The 23,168-nt window shown below is 39.0% G+C and overlaps 1 protein-coding gene across 1 annotated transcript in view; it reads left to right on the top strand.

Annotated features, from left to right (window-relative positions):
* The first annotated feature begins 2,258 nt into the window (after positions 1-2,258).
* Positions 2,259-23,168, top strand: part of Dmtn (transmembrane and coiled-coil domain 2 protein Dmtn) — a 303,501-nt gene continuing 282,591 nt past the window's right edge. The window contains exon 1 of the mRNA XM_083115574.1: positions 2,259-2,504. The gene's annotated coding sequence lies outside the window, so the exon portion shown is untranslated. The remainder of the gene's footprint in view (positions 2,505-23,168) is intronic.

Here is a 23,168-nt window from a genome sequence, read left to right as displayed (position 1 = left end):
TTGTTTCACAATGAGTTTTTTTACGCGTGGTTAGTATGTCTAAAGCTTTAGTAATATATTGAAGTAGCAGTGTATAAGATATAGGCTGGGAGGAAGTAAGTTGTTTACTTAGAATAAAGGAATCTATTAATATTTTATATATTTCCCATTGTAAATTGTTAGTTTTCCAGCGGAGAATTGGTAATGGGACAGGGTAAAAAGGTTGGCTTGGTAACAATTGGGCACGAATATAGATGGGAAAATGATCACTACCATGGAGTTCATCCTCTATGAACCACTGAAATGAGGGACTAATGAGTCCGATGTTATAGGTAAATCAATTGATATTGGATTACTTCCATTTGGAGGTATGTGTTTTGGTGATCCATCATTTAGGACAATGAAAAAGTTGTCGTCCATCCAATCCACTATACTAGTGCCAAGTCTATCTGTTGCATGCATACCCCAAACATCGTGATGCCCATTAAAATCCCAGACAATTAAATAAGGACTAGGTGTGTTGAACGTTAAAGCTTGTAAATCAGTTTGTTTTATGTTTTGAGAATTGTAATTTGAAGGGATATATACATTGATTATCGTAATTTTATATCCTGCTATGTAAATTTCGATTGCTCTTGCTTCTACTTTATAAATCCGAAATAGTTTTTGGTGTTTAGGTAATTGTATTTCCTGGTAGGCTACTTTTTCATGGACATACATACCAATACCTCTTTCCGTATCTTTGTATGGAGGTCCTATACAATGATAATGTGAAATTCTATATATTTCTTGCTGACGACCTTCTTGTAAACACATTATTAAAGGATGTCTTTCCGTCACTAGTTTTAGTAGATATAGTTTATGTGCAGAGAAACTATTGACATTCCATTGAAGTAATAATGTCATATTAGTCAACTTTTATATAATTGATTAATTAAGAGCTGAGGTTCTGTAAAACGGCCAGCAGGTTTGTAGATAAAGTATTAATATCTTGTAAAATAAGATTTTGTTTCTGGAACTCTTTTATTTGCACAAGGGTAGACCATAGAAGCGGTATTGTCTCTAATAATGAGGTGTAAACTTTGTGAATATTTTCAGATGTATGATAAGAGGATGATTGTTCTAAGTTTTTATCTGCTGAATTATCATGCTGTATCCTTGAGGAAATAGAATTAGAATAAGCATTTTGCACTATTTTCAAAGAGGGCTTGGGTTCTGACTCAGTAGAAGAAGTGTCTGTAATTGATGTGGATGGGTTGGAGGGAGTATGTATCCTTGGCTTCTTAGAATGTTTCCTTTTTTGTTTTGATGTCACTGATATTTTTATGTTCTTCTATCGACTTATTTGATGTGTGTGGAAGAGGATGGTGAATCGTCGAAGCAACTGGAGTTAGAATGTTTTTGCCATATGTTAATGATAGGATTGTGGTTTGTAATTGTGATGGGTTTAGATGTGAGTAACTTCAATTCATTTTTGTCTACACAAATCCAACTCTCTTAAAAACAGCCACAAGAAATGAGGTTTTGTCGCTAGTCAAGATGGGCGGTTTGGAAATGATATCATATGATGATATGAAACCCCCTCACCCAGAAAGCGGTGCCTCAAGCATTAACCCATCCCGTAAGTTGCCCTTGGTTGTGCTTTCTTCTTCCAGCAACCACATTGTCATTAGGGAAAGATGTTTTGCTCTCTTTATCCACTTATATTGCTCATACTCGTTCATCACGAGAAAATTTGTTTTGAAGTGGAAGTTCTATTAATTTGAAAGTTGTCCTGGGAATCCGCATTTTTCTTTCTGAATGTTCACATTCCATTCCCAATAATGTGCTTTAAAAACTAAATATATTTTACTCGTACAGTGATTTTAGAAATTTTTTACACCTTTTTTTGAAGGCGTTCGTGTGCGGGATCCGGAAATGTCAGTACCGGTATGGCGGGAAAAAATTCCCGTCCGGAACCCGAATTTTGAAGATAATTTTTCCTACTCTTCAGGATCCCGAAACCATTCTATTGTATCTTTGTTGACGATCGTGCCATATTGAACAATGAGCACACTTGTCAAGTAAATGATCTGTCTGCGCAGCGAGAATCGCTCAGATACTCGACCCGCCCCTGCTCTCATTGAGAACTTCCAGAAACAATATCAGTGTTGGGATGTCGTGATTAGAAGAGGCGAAGTTGATCATGTGAGCCCCCTTTTGCTGCTGCTGCCTTCGCGAACAGCTAAGCAGTGTTTCGAACGCAGCCTGGATTTGTTGTTTCTTATCATCTGTGTGTTAGTAAAGCAGAAGTGAGCAGTCTGTGCTGTACAGTACAGAAATAATACGGGTTGAATTTTGTATCGCTTGTTGAAGTTCAGTTTTTGTTTGTGCTGATTAAACTTAATGTGAATAGTGGAAAAGAAAATATTACACGATAACATTTGTTTTAGTATGGTAATTCAACAAATCTTCCCTAATAGAACAGTAAGAATTCTGTAAGAGAGCTGAGCCAGTACATCCGTAGAGCATAGAAACGTTGACAGGTAAGAGACAATTGCATATTCCCTCTTGTATTTATTTATTTTTATTAAAAACTAACATGCATGATACTGCCATAGCGTAAGTTGTAGCGGGTAGTGGGAAATGATACTGATATAGCGTCGATGTGACGAGATTCCATGAATTTTTACCTAAATCGAGAATGTCAGAATATTGCAGCGGGGATATCACTCATGGATCCACAGCATTTGTGCAAATATCGGTTTCATATTATAGTACATACCTTTCCATCATCGGCATGAATTTGTGCTTAATTCCAACACCTTTGTGTCTTTATGATGTTTCAAAACATGAAACGAATATGTGCAAAATAAACTTGATAGAAAAACAAAGTGAATACTCTACATCTTTCTATCGCAATGATTTATTGTCTCACGTACTTCCAAATTCTTGTGCCACAGAAAGTGGCCAATTTTTGACTCTTGCCTTCGAACAGATTAGTGCTACATCTGTACAACCATTCTCGTACATGTGATTTACTATCTTCAAAGTACATACAATGGCTAAAACTGTTAATACACTCGCACTTAATAGATTACACTTCCAAAAATACAAACAGGGGTAAATGTTTACTATCCTTCGGACACCTATAACTTCTGAGTTTAATCAATTTTTGACATTCCTACTTACCTATCTGCTTCGCGGAACATTCCGTGATTGGTTTTTGTGGCTGGCTATCCATCCCGGAATCCGTGCGAAATTTAAACAAAAAAAATGTTTTCGTTTGAAATTTTTGACTCAAATTTCCCACCGATTCCGGGCTCCGCCCCCTGGGGTAATTGACCTACCGCCCCCAACTGCTAACGCCGCTCCGCTCCGGCTCCCCGGCTTTTTCTATAGACTCCCTGTTAAAGGTATGTTAGAAATTGGACGGAGTCACCTGCCCCCAAATGAGCCCCAAACTTTTAAATTTGAATAAATCCGTTTCCAGGATACGGAAAACTTGCCTGAATTTCACACAAAACACCTTCCCGATGTTAGACAATACTACAGGAACTTATTATGGTAAGTAGTTTCTTCTGTAGAATTAAAGAAATCGGTCCAAAGGATAGTAAACTAGTACCGTTTCGGTAGCATTTTGAAACTTCGTGGAGGTGTTCTCTCACCGTAGAATGCTGCACAATAAGAAATAAGCACTTTTGATATAATAAACTTGCATTTTGTGCAAAGCGACCACATTATACTGTTGTTTCCATTATGTACCTGCAGATGGCGCGAGTGTCGAAAGTCACGCGGTCTCGCCAGTGTTTCCAAACGTACCTTTTTTTTTACGAGATTTTTTTTAAACTGTTTACCTAACCTAACCTAACCTTGCAGGAAATGGTCCGTGGGGCTATCGTGAATGGTTTTTGAGGCTTTCCATCAATGGTTCGTGGGGCTATCGTGAATGTTTTTTGGGGCTATCCGTCAATGGTTTGTGATGACATAATGAACACGAAATTAGGTATTTTTCGGTTAAGAAGGTTGAAACACTGCATACACACTCCAAATCGACAAAACACAAGCACGACGCGTGATGATCCACAGCTGTGCATGCCATATTGTATGTTCCGCATCAGAAGAAAGGACCCAAAAGAATTACTCGTAATGTGAAAATTCGAAGTTATTTTCGTGTAAAATGCATGATGGCACCTTCAACTATGTTCCGCAATACACAATTTGTAAGTACGAACCATTTGAAACTTAAAATATCCGATAGAAATATGTCTCTGATATAGCAGACATTTACAAACAAGCAGCAGGTTCAATACACCACATTGAGAGGTGTATCCATAACTCGTTCCATGTTGATTACGTGTTGCCCTGGTAACTGCTTCACAAATCTTGCTTCAAACAAATGTCCGTTTGTAAGTCACAACACATGCATCTTGCAAAAATCATCCAGCATAAAGTAGCCAGACCTTGAGAATATCTGTAGTAAGATTGTAGTGATTCATTAAATTTGACTGCTCACATTAACGCAATTTATGTGAAGTACAATGTTCCTCCACTGTGGCTGTGCCGTCTAAGATGTCATACTCTGGTTCAAGTCTCCTGAGGGAAGCATAACAACTTTTCTCCTGAGATCTTGGCCTGTGTAATGGACCAATGGCAACCCACCATCGTCAGGAAATTTCAGAGCTATGGATGAGTATCATAACATGGGCATAGAAAGCCTACAACGACTGTGGTTTCATCGTTCTGACTACATTTCCCCTGTAACTGATTGGATAATCTCCCACCTCGGTATGTAGGTGTGAGGCCAGTAATCGTTATGTAGGCCCTGCTTCTCATGGGCTGTTGAGTCAAGGATGGACCTGAAAATATGGAGTTTTTCCCAAATGAAAAATTTGGTAAATGTCTGTTATATCGGAGAGACATTTCTTCATTTTTACAGAAGAAACTACTTACGGAAATGAGTTTCTGTAGCATTTTGAAAGTCCGTGGAGGTATTTTCTCACTGTAGAATGCTGCACAACAAGAAATAAGCACTTTGGATATAATAAACTTGCATTTTGTGCAAAGCGACGACATTATGTACCTGCAAATGGCACGAGCGTTGAAAGTCATGCGGTCTTGCCAGTGTTTTCAAAGGTAAAGGTAAAAAAAAAGGCAAAGTGTTCCCCTGTGCATAGCACCACGACATGAAGGGAAAAAAAGGGGTGTTGGGGTAACGCCCCACACTTTCTTGATCGGGTCGTGAGTGGGGGTGATGTGATCAGCATCACGCCCCTGACCACCTTTACCCCCAGGGTTTCCCCCATTTACCCATGTTATTTGATGCTGGGTAGGTGCCGGGGCCGCTTCCATCCTTAGAAAAGTTCCCGGATTTGAACCAGCCGGGGATCGAACTCGGGACCTTTAGCATGGTAGACGTTTTACCGACTGAGCCACCGCGGTCACCAGTGTTTTCAAAGGTGCCTTTTTTTTACGAGAATTTTTTTTTAACTGTGCTAACCTTGCCAGAAAAGGTCTGTGGGGCTATCCATCAATAGTTCGTGAGGCTATCATGAATGGTTTTTGGGGCTATCATTAATGGTTTGTGGGGCTATCATTAATGGTTTCGTGGGGCTATTGTGAATGGTTTTTGAGGCTATACGTCAATGGTTTGTGGGGCTATCGTGAATGGTTTTTGGGACTATCCGTCAATGGTTTGTGAAAGTAGGTATTTTTCGGTTAAGAAGGTGGAAACACTGTATACCCACTCCAAATCGACAAAACATAAGCACGACACGTGATGATCCACAGCTGTGCGCACCATATTGTATGTTCCGCAACGGAAGAAAGGAACCAAAAGAATTACTCATAATGTGAAAAATCGAAGTTATTTTTCGTGTATAAAGCATAATGGCACCATCAACTATGTTCCGCAATACACAATTGGTAAGTACGAACCATCCGAAACACAAAATATCAGATTTCAATGTGTCTCCGATATAACAGACATTTACCAAAAATTTTAAAAAATGTCCTCTTGGAATTGAAGTTACCACTAAATGTGAAATCTAAAGGAGAACCCTTGTAAAATATTTCCACAATGTGCATATATATTATTCAATGCTATTCTCAAGAATGTAAACAAAAGTGCAACATAACTCGACATGGGTACAAGTAAAATTCAGCAGCAAGGAAAATGACATCTGGTGGTTGGATTTTTGAGAGATGTTGTTACAACACATATGCACAAGCAACACTGTCTGATTTTTCCTATCGTTCATTCACAATAGAATGGGTAGCAGTGGGCTACGCCTGTCGCTCATCTGGAAAGGGTTAATATCACTCTTACACTTTTATCAGTGCCCTGTATACAGTCAGTACAAGATTTGAAACACAAAAATTTACTCAACTGAAGACCATGACAGGTGTTCATTTTCTGAAAGATTTATAGTTACAACTTGAATAGTGAACTAAAGAAACCTAAGAAATTTGTCGTAACAGGTGTAACCTAGATCGGATATAACGTATTCGGTAACAGTTCCGTATATCGGAAACACTTTAAAATCCGATATTTTGTGTTTCACATGGTTCGTACTTACCAATTGTGTATTGCAGAACATAGTTCAAGGTGCCTTTATGCTTTTTACACGAAAACAAACACAATTTCTCACATACAGAGTGATTTTTGTTGATTCCTTTCTTTGCTTCCTTAACCCACAATATGGTGGCCACGTCTTGACTCACATTGTAGTTATGCAGTGTTTCCAACCCTCTTCACCGAAGAATACCTACTATAATGTTCATCACCCGTGCAAATTGTACATTATGCACGGGTAGCTGATGGATAGCCCCACGAACCATTTCCGATAAGCTTAGGTTAGGTTTTGTTCAGTTAGGCAAGCATAGTTGAAAAAAAGGGGTTGGAAACACTGACAGTGATACCTCGACGAACGTTTTAAAGCTTGCAGAAACTCATTTCCGTAAGTAGTTTCTTCTGTAAAAATGAAGAAATGTGTTTCCGATATACGGAACTGTTGCCACATATTCAGTGCTTAGGGAAAATTATGTTTGCTGAGAGAGTGCTATGCTAAACCTTATCTACATATGGAAGTAAACTGTCTTCACACTTTCTGATGGGTAAATTTCACGATAATGTTTCCGTGAAATGCAGCGAGCTCGTGTTGGTATCATGACAGTGTGCTCACAAATTTGTTGAACTCGAACGTACTTCTCTGGAGATTTGCCATTGTCATCTTCACTGTCATGCAGAAACAAAAACGAACATTCAGGATAAAGCCAGGGAGGAACAAATGCCCCCCTTGCCCTTATGTGGCGGCGTCTATGCTCTCTTTCTGGAGAACTCCCCAAGGCAAAAATGAAGGTTTTTTTTTTTTTTTTTTTTTAATATCCCACTTACTTCTTCATGTATGCCAACCTCTGTTGAGTGGTTAGAACATCGTGCCACGACACTAAGGGGTCCCTGTTTCGAATCCCAGCCTGGGCATGGGTGTTCTTTGCAAGTGTCCTTCATCAATTCCAACTTATCATCACTCATTCCCATCTTTGTGATTAGCCAAAAGTGGCAGAAAAGCGAAGTAACATAATAAAAAATGTATATACCCAGGTAACAATGAACGTTTACAGTACAGGAATTTTTCTAGGGAAGGGCAAGGAAAATATATTTTGCAGGGGAGGCATATTCTTCCCTCCCCCTGACAATAGTTTTTATGGTTTGTAAATGTTACCATATTTCTAGATGAGTGGTTAGTGTTACAGATTCATGATCTGAATACTTTGTGTTTAAGCCCTCGACCAACAAGTTGTTTCTACTTTTTAGTTACCAATGCAAACTGCGTAAGCACTTTGATATTTTTTTTCTGACTGTAAAGATTCTTGAGTAACTGATACATGAGCTATATGTTGGATGTATTTTTTTCAAATTGATGATTTCACATCCATTATTTTGTAATAACAAATTACTTACGATATCTTCTGAGGTGAAAAACAAATCAACATGCTATTTTGGTGTACATATGTTTAACTGGAGATCGTTTCATGTTTGTTGATGTACGTTTGTATTTTTAACATATTTGCATAAGGGTGTCTCAAAAGGATGGGAAATTTAGAAGTGGAGGTACAGAGCAGAGAATAAATAGTTGCAAGAGATTTAATCATGATTTTACCACTGGAGAGCTGAGTATAGGATTAGACGTGAGGGTAATTCCATGTCAAATCAAGCAAGGAAAAAATAAATTTTGGAATTTGATGTCATGGATTTGACTAATTTTTGATTTACACGTTTCTTATCATCTGAAATATAGAAAATATTTTATTTTTATTTTTCACGTTGCTGGTTTGTGAGTTATTGAAATTTGGAAATTGCCCAAAAACTGCTCACGACTGAAACTTTAAATACAATTTGCAAGAGACCTGTTTCAACTACAGGGCTGGACGTGGTCTCAATTTAAAGCTTATGATGAGGGCTTTCATTTGATATACAACATGCTTGTTTTTTTGGTGAGAAATAAGTTTTGAAAGTTGTTTCAAAATTTTCTTTTACGATTTCCAAAAATCGAAATTTTCAAAAAATTTACACAGATAGGTACACATCTACTGAAGGTTCAGTCAATTTCAATTTCAATTTCAAGGTAGTTTCTCTTTGGTATAATATAAAAAGTGAATTCATTTCAAGACCATGCGATGATTTAAGCTAACATAATTTACATACCTAACCACATTATAAATACAGAAGCATACATACAAACTTCATCACTCCAGCTATCATTAGTTTAACATTCTGATGAGTGGTACAAACACATACAGTATGGGTACCACTGGGTCCTGCTATTAGGCACTCTTTGGTCTTAATTCTACAAATTTTGAAAACCCAATCTTAAGTAGCGGGTATTTAGATTTAAAAAGTCTGAATATTTCTCTCAGATTTCCCAGGATCAATCTTTTTTTAATGTGGATAAGTTTACCATCTGCATCCCTCACAGAAACATAGTCTGTCTTGCCAGGCATTTGCCTGCTAACTTCATCACAGCAGTAAAAATCTTAACTAATGAGGCTGTTTCTTCTATTAAAGTTTTTCCAAGTCTGGGGTCAGGTGAGGACAAAATTCCCTTCTCTTTGACGAGTTTTTTGCTTTCCTTGCTATGTAATTACTAACACCAAACTCCTTTTCAATTTTTCACATGACCAACTTTTGGGCAAAGTAGACAAAATTATGATCCTTTACTTTTATTTGGAGTTTTAAATCTCTGTAAGTTGCTCAAAGGTTTCTAATTCTGAATTGCTACAGTGGCATTCTTCTTCATCTTTATCACCTGCTGCATTAAAAAGGGATTTGGTATAAGTATTACTTATTTTCATTATCTTTTCTCTGCAATACCTTTTCGAACTCTTCAGTTTCTTCTTACTCACTGGAGACTCACCAAGAGAGATCAAAGAGGCATTCAAGTGGCTGAACCCTGTATCAACATCCATATCTGAATCTTGGTTACTACAACTACTGCATCATCTGGCCCTGAAGGATCCTTCCCCAAATTTTCATGTTTTCTTCAATTCCGTAATTTAAAGAAATCATCCAAGCTGCCACATTCCTCAGATCTTTTCTACACCAGTGTCCCTTTTTCTTCAAAGAAATACAACAGTAATTTTTTTAAAAAAATGAAGACACTAATAAAGCAAGTTTCAAACAACTCGCAGCACAGAAGTTAACTGAGATGTACACACTCTGAGTTGGACAAAGAAGGATAGGAGAGCAGGTGTAAACAAGTCACTGCATGAAAGGGATAACTCACACTTGAGCTTTAACTGTCTCTCACTCATGATACCAAAGAGATACCACCTTGAAATTTTGACTGAACCTTCAGTAGATGTGTACCAATATGTGTAAAATTTTTGAAAATTTCGTTTTTTAGAAATTGTAAAATAAAATTTTGAAACAACTTTCAAAATTTGTTTCTTGCCAAAAACCAAGCATGTTGTATATGAAATGAAAGCCCTCATCATGAGCTTTAAAATGAGACCATGCCCAGCCCTATAGTTGAAACAAGTCTCTTGCAAATTGTATTTATAGTTTCAGCAGTGAGCGGTTTTTGGGCAATTTTCAAATTTCAATAATTCACAAACCGGCAACATGAAAAATAAAAAAAATTATGATAAGAAACATGTATACCAAAATTTAGCCAAATCCATGACATGAAAAGGTTTATGCACTGGTTGATTTGAAATGGAATTACCTTAGATGATAACAGCATTTTCTAAGTAACCATTCCTGCAGTCGTTTAGGGACATTCTGCATAGCTCGACGTAACATGTCCATAGGAATCTGGGCGATTTACTCACAGATCAATTGGACTCGACCTGCTACAACTGTAGAGTCACTCAAACTCCTGTAGACATGTTAAGTCGAGCTATGCAGGATATCCCTCGACGACTGCAGGAATGGTTGGTTAGAAAAGATCGTTATCATTAAGTAACAAACCTACCCATCTCTTCTGCGATATGTAATGACATTCTCTGCACTATGACTAAATCTCTTGCACTATATATTATTATCTTCTCTGTACCTCTGTTTCAAAATGTAGTGCATTGTTTGATGGACATTAAGTGTGAACTTGGCAATAGAAATTTAGTAATGTTTTGAGCTCTACTACAGTAGTTCGATAGTTCTCTTTTGTATAAGTTCCTAAATGTTCCTAAATTACGTGTAAATGTTATCCTAAGTCCTAGTGATCTAGTTTATAACCAATGGTCTCAAATTTGTATACCCAAAAAATCCTACCCCTGGAAATGAAATAACAAATACCACAGAGTGTGTATATGTTACCAGTAAGAAAACTAAACTATTGCTTTTTGAACATGGGTAACACCCCTCATAGCAAAAAGCTTAATTTGCACAGTGGTTATAACCTGTCATATTGGAGTGCCGCCTTCATCTGTAACACCCATGCACTTGGTGTTGCAGTAACCTCCCCCTTCCCACTAATGAAACCATTTATTTCGTGCCATAAACCTGTAGTTTTATGTCACAAAGGTAAAAGCCAAAATACTTAGAAGTTGCAAAGGTAAGAGCGAATAAGAACATGGACGGTAATAAGTCATTGAAGTTATTGAACACCTTCTCGACCTGCTTAGATTGGCTCTAATCTGCTGCTGCCTTTTCTAACAGTTTCAGTTAGTGTTAGCTGTAAATTTGCAGTGGCCGCGGTGGCTCAGTCGGTAATGCGTCTGACTACCATGCTCAAGGTCCCGGGTTCGATCCCCGGCCGGTTCAAATCCGGGAACTTTTCTAACGATGGAAGCGGCCCCGGCGCCCACCCAGCGTTGAATAACATGGGTACCTGGGGGAAACCCTGGGGGGTAAAGGCGGTCAGGGGCGTGATGCTGATCACATCACCCCCACTCACGACCGGATCAAGAAAGTGTGGGGCGTTACCCCCACACCCCCTATACGCCTTCATTGCATGGTGCTAAGCACAGGGGAACACTTTACCTTTTTTTATGTTGTATATATTTATATGTGGGGGGTTAGATGTTTGAAAATTTAGGTGCACCTTGGATTCGATGACGTGCAACTACCGTTAAGAAATGATCGTGACTGTTTTTATAGTAGTAACGGCCATGATATAGTTGCCCTAATTAATGTAATTTATGAATCAGTTTTAAACAATATACAGCATGTCCACAAAACACATTCCGTGATTATAAACGACCACAAAATTTTAATTGTGCATATTATGAAATTTATACCGATACGATTCGAAAGAACAGCTCAAAGAATTTTAGGGGATGTGTAATTGTTGGCTTTAACTACAACAATAGATGGCATAACAATAAAAGAATGAAAAAAAGGAAAAATGTTTCGATTGTTAATGTGTTACTGTAAATGGCATTGTTGTATATTGTATATATAGAAGATATAAAACCGTTACATTCACATGTTGATTTGTATAAGGGACGTGTTTCACTTGAATACGCCAAACAAAACACAATAATATGTTGTTTCGCAGTGTGGTTAGTATTCATTTCCATATTGATTAACAATTTGCGTCAGTTGGAACTCTTGCTGGGGTTGGGAAAAGTAATTTATTTGCAATGCATTTTACTTAAATTGGGGGTAATTTACTGAAGTAATAGCAGAAGGCACTTTTGTTGTGCATGCATATGGGAGTGATTGATTTCCTAGTTTCTGTCCTCCATTTTTTTTATTACAATGGCTGACATACCATGCCAGAGCTAGCTCTCAGTTAGTTGAGACCTAGGTTGGAGTCCTGGTCAAGCCTGCATTTATCACCTTAATTTTTGTGGAGGATGTTCCAGCATTGCAAATTAACTGGTAGTGTTATATATTTGTTATTAACATTAACTGTGTGTACTTATTTTGAAACAGAAAGGTAGCAAATCTTGAAGATTTTTCTTTGTATGGAAGTATCTTTCATAAGTGTAATTGTTAGAGAATTTCTTTGGAAATTAGTTGTGGATTCTGCAAAAGCAGTTTTTAGTGGAACAAATGCATTTGAAGTATTTGTGCACATCGTACAGTATTTTTGTCTTTTTTTATGTTAATGTTTGTCTACTCCTGGATATTTGAGGCATTCCATTATCACGGTTGGGACACATGGACTAAATTTTTGATGTTAAAGTAGCTATTCTACTGATAGTTAAGCAGCATTGTCCTTACAGTTTCTGTGCAATGAATGTAAAACTTAACTCTGTTGATTAAACATAACTACCCTTAAAATACTTGCTCACATTTGTAGCTGTAAGTGAACAATTTTGTACCACGGATGGAACAGACTAAACGCTGTCTGTTCTCTTAATTAATAAGAAATTTATTTTAATTTCTGTGAATTGTCAAGTGATGAAAAATATATTATTTAGGACAAAGAGAGAAGGTAATTGACCTTTGAATATTCTAGTGGTATTGAGGGGGATGTGTTCAGTTAAAGAAGAAATTAATTGTTTTGTGGTGGCAAGGGTGGGACACAAGACAAGACCAAAGTATGGCTCTGTACGAAGTTTACAAAGTACAGACTTGAAGTATGGTCTTAGCGGAAGTGACGTCACCTAGTACAGTTCGAAAGCACCAAGAACAAAAGTACGCAAGTACACAGCGTGCAGTACAGATGTTTGGTGACTAGGTCACGTGGTTTCCACACTCGTTGTTCATTTGTTTAAAATCACGGAGATAGAAAGCGAGCAGCACAAGTAGATATACGTTATTGTCCAGCAAGTTGTTAGTTATAGTTCTTCTAATGTGTGGAAATGTATGTGTACGAGCATTTGAAAATGCTATGTGATTTCTATTGTGAAAAACAAGTGTTTAAACGGCGAGGAAAGCAACGAGTACTGAGTTTTATCTACAGGGTGGGAAATAACCTTTTGCTAGGGGTCCACAGTAAAAAGTAACAACAATTAAGAAATTATGGTAATACCGAATGCTTACTACGACAACCGTGGTTACAAAAACAAAATTAAAAGTTAGTATGTCTGCCGTTTGCTTCTCTCACAGCACGAAGATGATCAGGGTAGGAGCTCAGGAGATTCACAAACAAGTCCGTATTCCATGTCACGGAGGACTTGTTCCAGATGTGCAAGGAGTGTTGGCCGGGAATAGCGGTCCAGTCTGTGTTCCACTATCATCAAGGACTCAACTGCATCCTTCAGAATAGCCCCAAAGTGCTCTGCTGCATTCAAGTCCGGTGATGCACCCGGCCATTCTGAACTGCTGAAGAAGTCAATGCCACTTCGCCAAAGAAGGTCTTGGGTATCATTTGCCTGTGAGAGAAGCAAACGGCGGACATACTAACTTTAAATTTTGTTTTTGTAACCACGATTGTCGTAGTAAGCATTTGGTATTACCATAATTTCTTAATTGTTGTTACTTTTTACTGTGGACCCCTAGCAAAAGGTTATTTCCCACCCTGTACTGGTCGTATTTGGCGCTGCAGTCGAAGTGCAATTCGAAAGACAGCACTTCCAGTCCACGACTTGAAGACCGCACTCCAAGACCATACTAGGAGGATGCTCGCTTCAAGTACGGTCTTGCACCTTTCGGACACGGCCTAAATCTAAATGTTAAAGCAACAATATGTAAAATACATTCTACCTTCTAACTTAATTATTTAAGATACGTGAATTTATTATCCAAATGACAATCTCAGTGTCCACTCACAAGATAGAAAAAGTTACATATGTATTTACTTTTAAAAAGAAATAAGATTCGGGGGCACTTTGACGTGGATGTGCTTGCATACACACACACCCACACTGGGCGTTCATTTTGGCTCAGGGCCGAGATAGCGCGTGACTGCAGGCATAGCGCAGATGCCGGCATTTTCGATGTGTAACGTCCCGCTTATTTTTACGGACATATCTTTATCATGCAGACAGTGATATTTACATTGCCAGGGTGTCTACTCACCGGGAATTCTGCGTGAAGTCTGCTTCAGTATTTCTCCGTAGACGTGAAAAATTGCAACTTTTATTAATCTAAATCCCATTGAATTTATGCATGTTTATTAATGCGCCGAGGCAAGTTTTTTACAGTTTTAAGTTTTACTCTTATCGAGGAAGGAATAGAAAAGGGAGCTGCTTGGAAAATGAAACAAAATTCTTTCAATCCGTTTGGTTTGTTAGTGTTCTTTGCAGAACAATCTATCTGACATAGTGCTATATATGATATCTTGAGGTTGATTAGTTGATTAAGTCTTACATAATAAGTCGTATGTCCCATAACATTTTGTGACTTGTGTTTGTAGATGTATTTCTAGTCTGAGTATGTGAAATGGCAAATGTAAACTCTGCATCTTAAATTAAATATACATACCGTTCAATTGAATTGAATTAGAATTTTTGGATACATTGGAATCGTACAGACCCGTTATATTGTTAATATATATTTGTGTGTGTGTGTGTATAAGTGGTAAGAGGCGGCAATACGTAAGATTGAAATCTGCTTGTATAACCTTGAATGTTTTGAAAGTTCGCCTTGAAAACCGGAATTATACTTGAATTTTATCATGGTCCTAGAGTGGCCACCCTGCATTGTATGACGAGTGTGTGTGTTGTAATATCATAAGTAAAGCCAAGATTTGTATGTAATTACATATTGTATTCCTTTCTAGATATATACCCTGAACAGGAAAAGGTCAACGAATTATGTAACTGACATGATAAGTTTTGTTACATATTTGTACATATTTCCCAGGCCCAGGATATTACATATTTTACATAAAAGAACATATTTCGGTATTTTTTACCTAAGCTCTGAGAAACATGATGAAGAAATTGTGTAGCTCAACTTTCTAATGAATGAGATGCCTAGTGCTTAGGGTCTCCTAAAATTGAATGTAGAATGGCAGGCTGAAGAGAAAAAGTACGGGAACCGTTATTTATCGAAAGTTGCTGGAGTTGACCCCCCCCCCTTTCTGCTTATTATGTTCATTTCGCTTATAAGATGAGGCAAAGCACGTAGAAACTTGACATCGGTGGACAAGAAAGCTACTTACCATAAGTAGAGAGTTGCACAATATGTTTCCTTGTACAAAAGTAGCTATGTATTTTCATTCGATTGTTCTCTCTGTAGACGCTATATTTTACAATTTGTTTCGAAAGTTACAAAGAGCGCACTGGGATATTTACATATATTCGACAATAATTTGCAATGTGAAAAGTTGCAAAATAGTTGACAAAATTGGTTTCTTAAATATGTACACGTTCCTGTGCTTTGTGAGTTTATAAATTTGAACAACTTATGTCCTAAAAATTAGTATCTAGCTTTGGATACTCGATTATTATTAATATTACATAATCTTTGATAGTACATAATTAGCTACATATCTTTTTGATAATACATATTTAGGTACATATTTTATCAGTTATTGTTACATATTTATGTACATATTTTGTACTTTCATATTACATAAAAAATCCAGGGTCTAATCATAAGCCGATGCTTGAGATGTAACTGTAATTACTCCCACTAGAAAAGTATCCTCGGGCTATTTCGTGTTTCCATGGCAACCCCCATTTTAGCCACAATAATATATGTTAATTATTGCATGAACATCATATATTCAAATTTAAGGAATGTTTTTTTTTAGGGAACAAAACTATTTTTGGAGAAAATGTGCCTTGTTTGCCCCCCTGGAAAAAATCCTGCGGACGTCCATGATAGCAACTGCAGTGTTTCCTGAACTACATCAAAAGCCCCGTGGATGAACCATTGAGTACATCGGCGCCAGAATTCCCAGCGTGGAGACGCCTGTTGGAGGCCTGTCACGGGCAGGGGCCTGCCTTTTGACGGTACCCTTGTCAGCTGCGTTTCCTTGGAGCAGGAGAACCATCTCGCTTCTTGCAAAATCGATATCCGTGGTGAATGGCCTTCGAAGGCTGTGGGGGAGAACCACATTCGTACGGACCATGTTGATTTATCTCTGTCAGGAGAAAGAATGGAACGGGCATGTGAATTATTTATTGTTATTTTGGCCCCAAAAAGGAAATTATACCTTCTGTAGCAGAGGGTAATAACAAATCGGAAAATACATGTGCGAAACAATTAAATATACAGGGTGCCTACGAGTCAAGAAGTCGATAAAAAGTTAAATTATACAAGGTGACGCAAAAGACATCACCTGATTTTCTTAGCCTATAGCTTGGGTTTTAAATTAAACAAAGTAGTTTTTTTGTGTTAAACTTTTATTGATACTTGCAAGTTTTATGTCCTCAATTTTTTTAAAGATAACATCCAATAAATGACCACCATTCGAATTGATACAAATGTGGGCTCTTTTTATTGCGTTGGTGGTGTTGGAAAGAATCTGCAGGGAAATGTTTTCAATTTCAAGCTGAATATTGCCCTTTAGTTGCTGTAACGTATCTGGCTTATTCACATAAACCAATGACTTCAAATATCCCCAAAGGAAAAAATCTGGAGCGGTCAAATCGGGGGTTTGCGGTGTAGGCGCTGGACGATTGGGAAAATGTCGTGTACATTCTCGTTGTGTCAAGATAACACATATATTATTCCTTAAAATTATCACATATATTATTCCTTAAAATTATTGTAACAATTTTTCCACGTTCTTGTGCGGTATACTTATTCATTTTCGCACACAATAAATTTCGTGAGTACCTTCTATTTAACTGGCAAAACACTACTGGTATAAACAACAAGATGTCAAAATAAAGGTCAGTTCAAATAGGATGATGACTTTTGCGCCACCTGTTACTTGTGGTCAACACTTTTTCTATCACAATGACTGACTGATTCAATTCTCTTTTCTTCCCCTTTGCCTAATCGCGAAGATGAGGATGAATGGTGGTGAGGTAAGATGGATAAACTGACAATCACAAATATATAGGGACAACACGAGCTCCACATAAGATTATACTGGCTGTGAGTCCAGACGCCATAGCCTCGCTAGTCTGCCAAATGCAGTCCAGGATGTATTAATAGATAAAACTAGTCGAATTCTCTTGTAAGTACAGCTTCAGTTTTCATCTTAACTGGTCTTTTGGTAGGGGGTTTCATTAATTTGTTTCTTTAATTGCTAATTTTCAACTTGACCTAAGTAGAGGGCGAATAAATGAAGGTTAAGAGGAACGAAAAAGAGGTCAAGCAGTAGTCAAGAATTGTAGATTTGTTATTTTGGTGGACACCCTGTTATATATTGGAAACTTTTGTTGTTTGATACAGAAAATGCAACACAATTCTAAGAACGGGCTAAGACTGATTAATCGTTGTAGCCATTAAGATTGAAGTTTGCAGTCTTGCTAGTGACGGAGTGGTTAGCACAGAGCGCTACCAAGGGGGTCCCGGTTTCAAATCCAGGTAGGTCCAGTGTCCCTTCATCAATTACACCATACCTTCGCGCATCCTCATCGTCGCGATTAGCCAAAAGTGGCAGAGAAGCGAAATAAAGTAAACCGAATCAATCAGTTGAGTCAGAGTAAGTCATTATAACAATTTTCGTGTAATCCTTATTCATCCTCATCGTTACGATTCTCTTCTGCAATGTCCCCTTTCAAGTATACATTGGTCGTTACATAGATTACATTGGGTATATGTATCCATGTGCGCCCGGAAAGGAAGGAGTCAAGAGGGTCCATACCCTTCGTAGAAAATGAATTTCATTTATATTTCACACCTTATAGTTTTATTTTAGTCACACCAATTCATGTTAGTTATTGTATGGGCCGTGCAAGAAGAACACTTCAAACTGTATGGGGGAGGATATGCCTCGTTTGTCCCTCCCCCGTCTGCTGAATAAAAAACCTTTGTTGCTACTCCATGGAAAAAAGATCCTGTGGATTGCGTCCAGGTGTTCCCAAACTTTTTTGTTTCACGGCACCCTTAGTGTTTCAAGATTTTTCCTCAGCGCCCAAGTCAGAATGTAGGCCTATCTAAAGCCCCTGTCTAAAGCACTGAACTAACTTTCTAGGTAGCAATCATGGCCGACTGGCTGACTGCTTGACTGGTTTGGAGGAATAGGACATGTTCTAATTGCTACTTGCTTTCCTCGACTGGATTCTGTGGAGCAGCCAATCAGAGCAAAGTTTCGCCATGTGAAGATAATCTGTGAGTGTGCAAAGGAGCGCTTTTGTGTGTGGTTACCGAGTGTTACTCCAGCAATGTATAACGTATACAGCATGAAAGGCGCGTTGAGTTACACCATCTATGCTGTGCGCACGGGGTTTACAATTGAAACCACTAAAATATTCTTCCATACATGTACAATAAACGTTGTAAAGTATGTATTTAAGCAGCGCCATTGTTTTGTACCTAATAACGTTTTATACGAAACGTTATTCCTCTCGGTTGAATAGTTATCGGCTTTTAAAAATGTGAAGTGAATCATTGTTTACATCTCACGCGGCCGCCATTACAACTTCCCTCGTATGGGAACAAAAGTCTATCGACAAGTACGCTGATAAGTATCGTGTGAGGCGAAAACTAGCAAATTGGTAGCCAGTCCAGCGCCAACTAGGGCATACCTACTGGAAATACAGTTCCGTGTGATGCGGGCTTTACACTTGCAACGCTCAGTTAGTGTGGTTAGGTTGCTTGCCTTAAGTTAAAGAAATAAACACATATTTCAAATTCAGAAACATTTTATTTGTAAAAAAGTACTAAATAGGCACATATTTGGAATAAGTGTCATTTCAGTGAAAATATTGGAATATTTCGCGGCGCCCACTTTGGGCTATATGCCTATATTGTCTACACGATAGCGTAATGACTAAATCTGTCGCTTCGTAATCAAGGGGTTCGATGCTCGGTGCAGGCCCTGATATTTGAATCTCACTGTAAACTGTAGGTCCAGTCTCAATTAATTCATCTTAGCATAAAGTGGAACAGGGTTTTTCGTAGATACATATCCCGCGCAAATAATGATTAAATTCTATGTGCATCTTTACTTACGGGTGGATCGTCCAATCCGTGCCCTCCGAGTTACTGATGTACCCCTCCAGGATTGAGGGATTGGGGGCAGCCTGGGTGGCCGTGACTGCCTTTCATCCATTTCATAATATCACCATTCATCGTCATCGTCGCGATTAGACAAAAGTGACAGAAAAGCGCGAATAAAATTAAAATAAATAAAATGAAATAAAAATTGCAAATACCTTACAGGCAGGGAGGGGTAGTTTTCAACTTATATTCTTTGGAATATATCAGTTATGTGCAAATAACATGCACAAAAGAATAAATATCGATTCTCTATCCAAAGCAAGAACGAAGTTAAATCAAATCACATGATTTGAGTGCTTGTTCATTGGTTATTTCTCGCAGCTTGTCCATTAATGTACTGGCCGTTCATAGGGATAAGCTGCCGTCATCAAGCAGTAAGATCTCTGTTTATATCGACTTCGTAGTTGCAGTGGACGACGAATAGTTATGCTTATGAATTTTCTCTATGCTTGAATGATCATCCGCGTCGTTTCTAGTTAATGCAGAGTGGCAGAAAAGTAAAACCAAAAAATAAACCGTACAATAAATACAGACATGAAATGTATTTCTTGATCTTCATGCATACGTTCACAAGTTCGTATTGGCCGGTTGAAGTACGCAGCGTCTTACAACTCAATTTGTATTCAGCAGGGTAAAGAATGCTGCATTAACGCATCAGTAATTAGAGTGACGTCACAGTTAAAGATGGAGTAAGGCCACACTGTTGTCCAGCGCCTATTTTCGCTAATGCTTGGTCTGAAGAAAGGTGCGGACCAGTAATAGGCCTGGTCCACTCGCTATAGTCTCTTCGTTCTGAGCACAGAAGCGTTATTGTAAACAATGAGACCTTGGGTGTTGTTAGTGCACATTTCTTTGTGAACGACAAAACTCTATCGTGAGAATTTCGTCGTATTGATACCCTTTTAAGGGTGTTTTGAAGGAAATTTTGCGCTTGGCCAAAAGCTACGATATTTACTGATTCTTGCTCCCATAGCGAAATAAACTCGTTTCGTATAACGACGTGTGATACACACACACGTGCGTCCGCGCGCGCTTGAGATGTGCGTGCGTGTCATATTATTACTATTTATTCGCTGTTTAAAATGGCGCGTTGTATTGGGGAAACACATTTAGGTAGTTTATTTTTAACTTCATTTTTGCACCAGTCACCGGAAAGTGCTACCGTGTAGTTCTTTTTTTTTGTTCCTGTTTGTAATTTATTTTCATTTTTGTTGGCGATCTCCCTAGCGGAGCGGTTATCATAATGCACTACAACGCTACGCCTCCGGGTTCTAATCTCGGCCTGGCCATGGTTGTTCTTCGTACGCGTCCCTTCATCAATTTCATTATAACATCACCCATCCTCATCTTCGCGATTAGCCAAAAGTGGCCAAAAAAGCAAGTAAAATAAATCAACCAACTTTTTTGACATGAATTTGACGTCCTCAGACAATGAGTGATCACGCATATATATAAACTGTAGCTGCAAGGATTGTGTTGAGGATATTTAGGTGTGATTACTCAAAATGGCATTTCAGGGGACGCGGTGGTCTAGTCGCTAGCGCGTCTGCTTGCCAAGCGGGAGACCCGGGTTCGATTCCTGGGGTGGGTGATCTGTCCCAGCATAATGTCTCTGTGGCTCATCCAGCCTCAAACCAATGGGTACCTTGAGTAATCTTGGCGGTTAAAGGCGGCCGGAGCGTGGTGCTGATTACATCACCTTCAAAATGTCTCAAATGGCTGAACCCCTATGTGGCTTCATGGCACGGTGCTGTATGCCGGGGAACTTTACCTTCCTTGTAACCAAAGACAAGTAACCTCTCAATTGAAGGTAATGTCACGGTAAGATATATCAATTAGAATTCGCCACACAATTTCGCTTTTTCTTTCGACGAATTTTTGAACAAAAGACGCAAGAACTGCTTTATTGCTTCTTCGCACAAACGGGTCAGAAGTTTTTAATTAATTCTAACTAGCGTCGGACGTGGTTGACAAGAAAACTCCAGAATATGAAAATTCATGGAAGGCCCTTCCCAGTGGGTAAAGATTTAATATGCATATAGACGAGGCTAAGTAGGGGACGGGAGTCGGTTGAAACTGCCAAGCGACTTTTGCAATTTTCGTTGCGAACTTTTCCTGGGAAACGACATTTTAAATACTGAGTCGTGAGTTAACCCTCTTTCTTTTTAATCCAATTATTAATGTTGGAATTAAGCCGGTTGCATTCCCACGGAAATATATTTCGACTGGGACGAGATAGGAATATCTTTAATGAAATGGAGTCCTTGTATTTCGTAATGTAGAAGAAAATGGAATATTTGAACATTTTATCAGATGAATGGTGGAGACTGTATAGTAGTAGGGTAAAGTGTAGGTTAGTATTTGGAACATGTGGTTCTATAGGGTACTTCCTCACCTCTGTGTCGCTTGGTTAATCAAAAAAAGACAATGACCTAGGTAACCTGTACGGCCACGGAAAAATGGCGCCCAACATGGGGCATCTAAGGCTAAAATTTAACGTAGACGAGATTGACGTTTTTTTATTGGAAAATATCAGCAAGTACTAATTTAATTAGCGCACTGATTAACATAGGATTAATAGGTTTGGGTACAGTATTAATTTTAAGTATAGAAACTTATTATACCAAAGAACAATTTTTTTTCTCCCATTAAAATGTTTGGCGAGGCGTAAGTAAAGGCGTGGCGATGACTAAATGAGGCTGTAACTAGGGGAGCTGTAGGTCGAAGCTTGATTATGGATGTGTTGTGTATTCTTCTGCCCGCCCATCTAGACTTCGCATCCTAGACACCGTCCACCATTATGGTATACGTTTTTGCTCTGGTGCGTTTCGTACGAGTCCAGTCGCTAGTTTGTACGTAGAGGCAACTGAGCCGTCGCTGTCTCTGCGAAGACAGCGGCTGGTAGTGAACTACTTCCTCCATCTTCGCTCGATGCCTTCACATCCTTCATTTGACACCATCTCCGACGAGAGTAGGCTGGCTAAGTATCGGCTCCACCCTAGTGTCACTAGACCATTTGGTGTTCGTGCAGACGAGATCCTGTCAGCACTTGGTGTTGACAGTGATCTTCCTGGCGTCTCTCCACTCATTCCGCCTCTCCCTACCTGGGAGTTTCCTGCACCTTCTATCGATTTTTCCCTGACTGGCCTTCCAAAGGCAGAAACACCAATGGTTGTATACCAGCAACGGTTTTTAGAACTTCGTGCGAAGCACCCCAATTTTAATGTGTTTTACACGGATGGGTCCAAGACAGTCGAATCAGTTGGTTGCGCCTTCGTCCTAGACTCTCAAAGTTCCAGTTTCTCGCTACATCCTGCCTGTTCCATCTTTATGGCAGAGTTGTACGCCATTCTAAAGGCACTGGACTTTGCAGACGTGAATGGGCTGAAGAAAGTCCTTGTGTGCTGCGATTCGACCAGCGTGTTGCAGTCTCTGGATTCGCCGTATTCCCGGCATCCGGTAGCGCAACGCATATTCAGACGGCTTGTGTCCTTATCTGCCAGCACAGATGTACACTTCTGTTGGATCCCTAGCCACGTGGGCATCCAGGGGAACGAAGCAGCTGATGCTGCCGCCAAGTCTGCTGATGCAGATGGCGACGTTCTCGTCCACCTTTTGCCAGCTAGCGACCTGCAGAATGTGTTCCGTTGTCGCCTTCTTGACACTTGGCAGACCGAGTGGGATGTGGAAACGGGGAACAAGCTACACTCTGTTAAGCCCACCATAGGTGCTTGGCGTTCCTCGTCTC

The sequence above is a fragment of the Lepisma saccharinum genome, chromosome 30, assembly GCF_977018435.1.
Source record: "Lepisma saccharinum chromosome 30, izLepSacc3.1, whole genome shotgun sequence".
In the NCBI taxonomy this organism is placed as follows: domain Eukaryota; kingdom Metazoa; phylum Arthropoda; class Insecta; order Zygentoma; family Lepismatidae; genus Lepisma; species Lepisma saccharinum.
The sequence above is the reverse complement of the archived record's forward strand: the minus strand, read 5'-3'. Positions and strand labels throughout refer to the sequence as shown.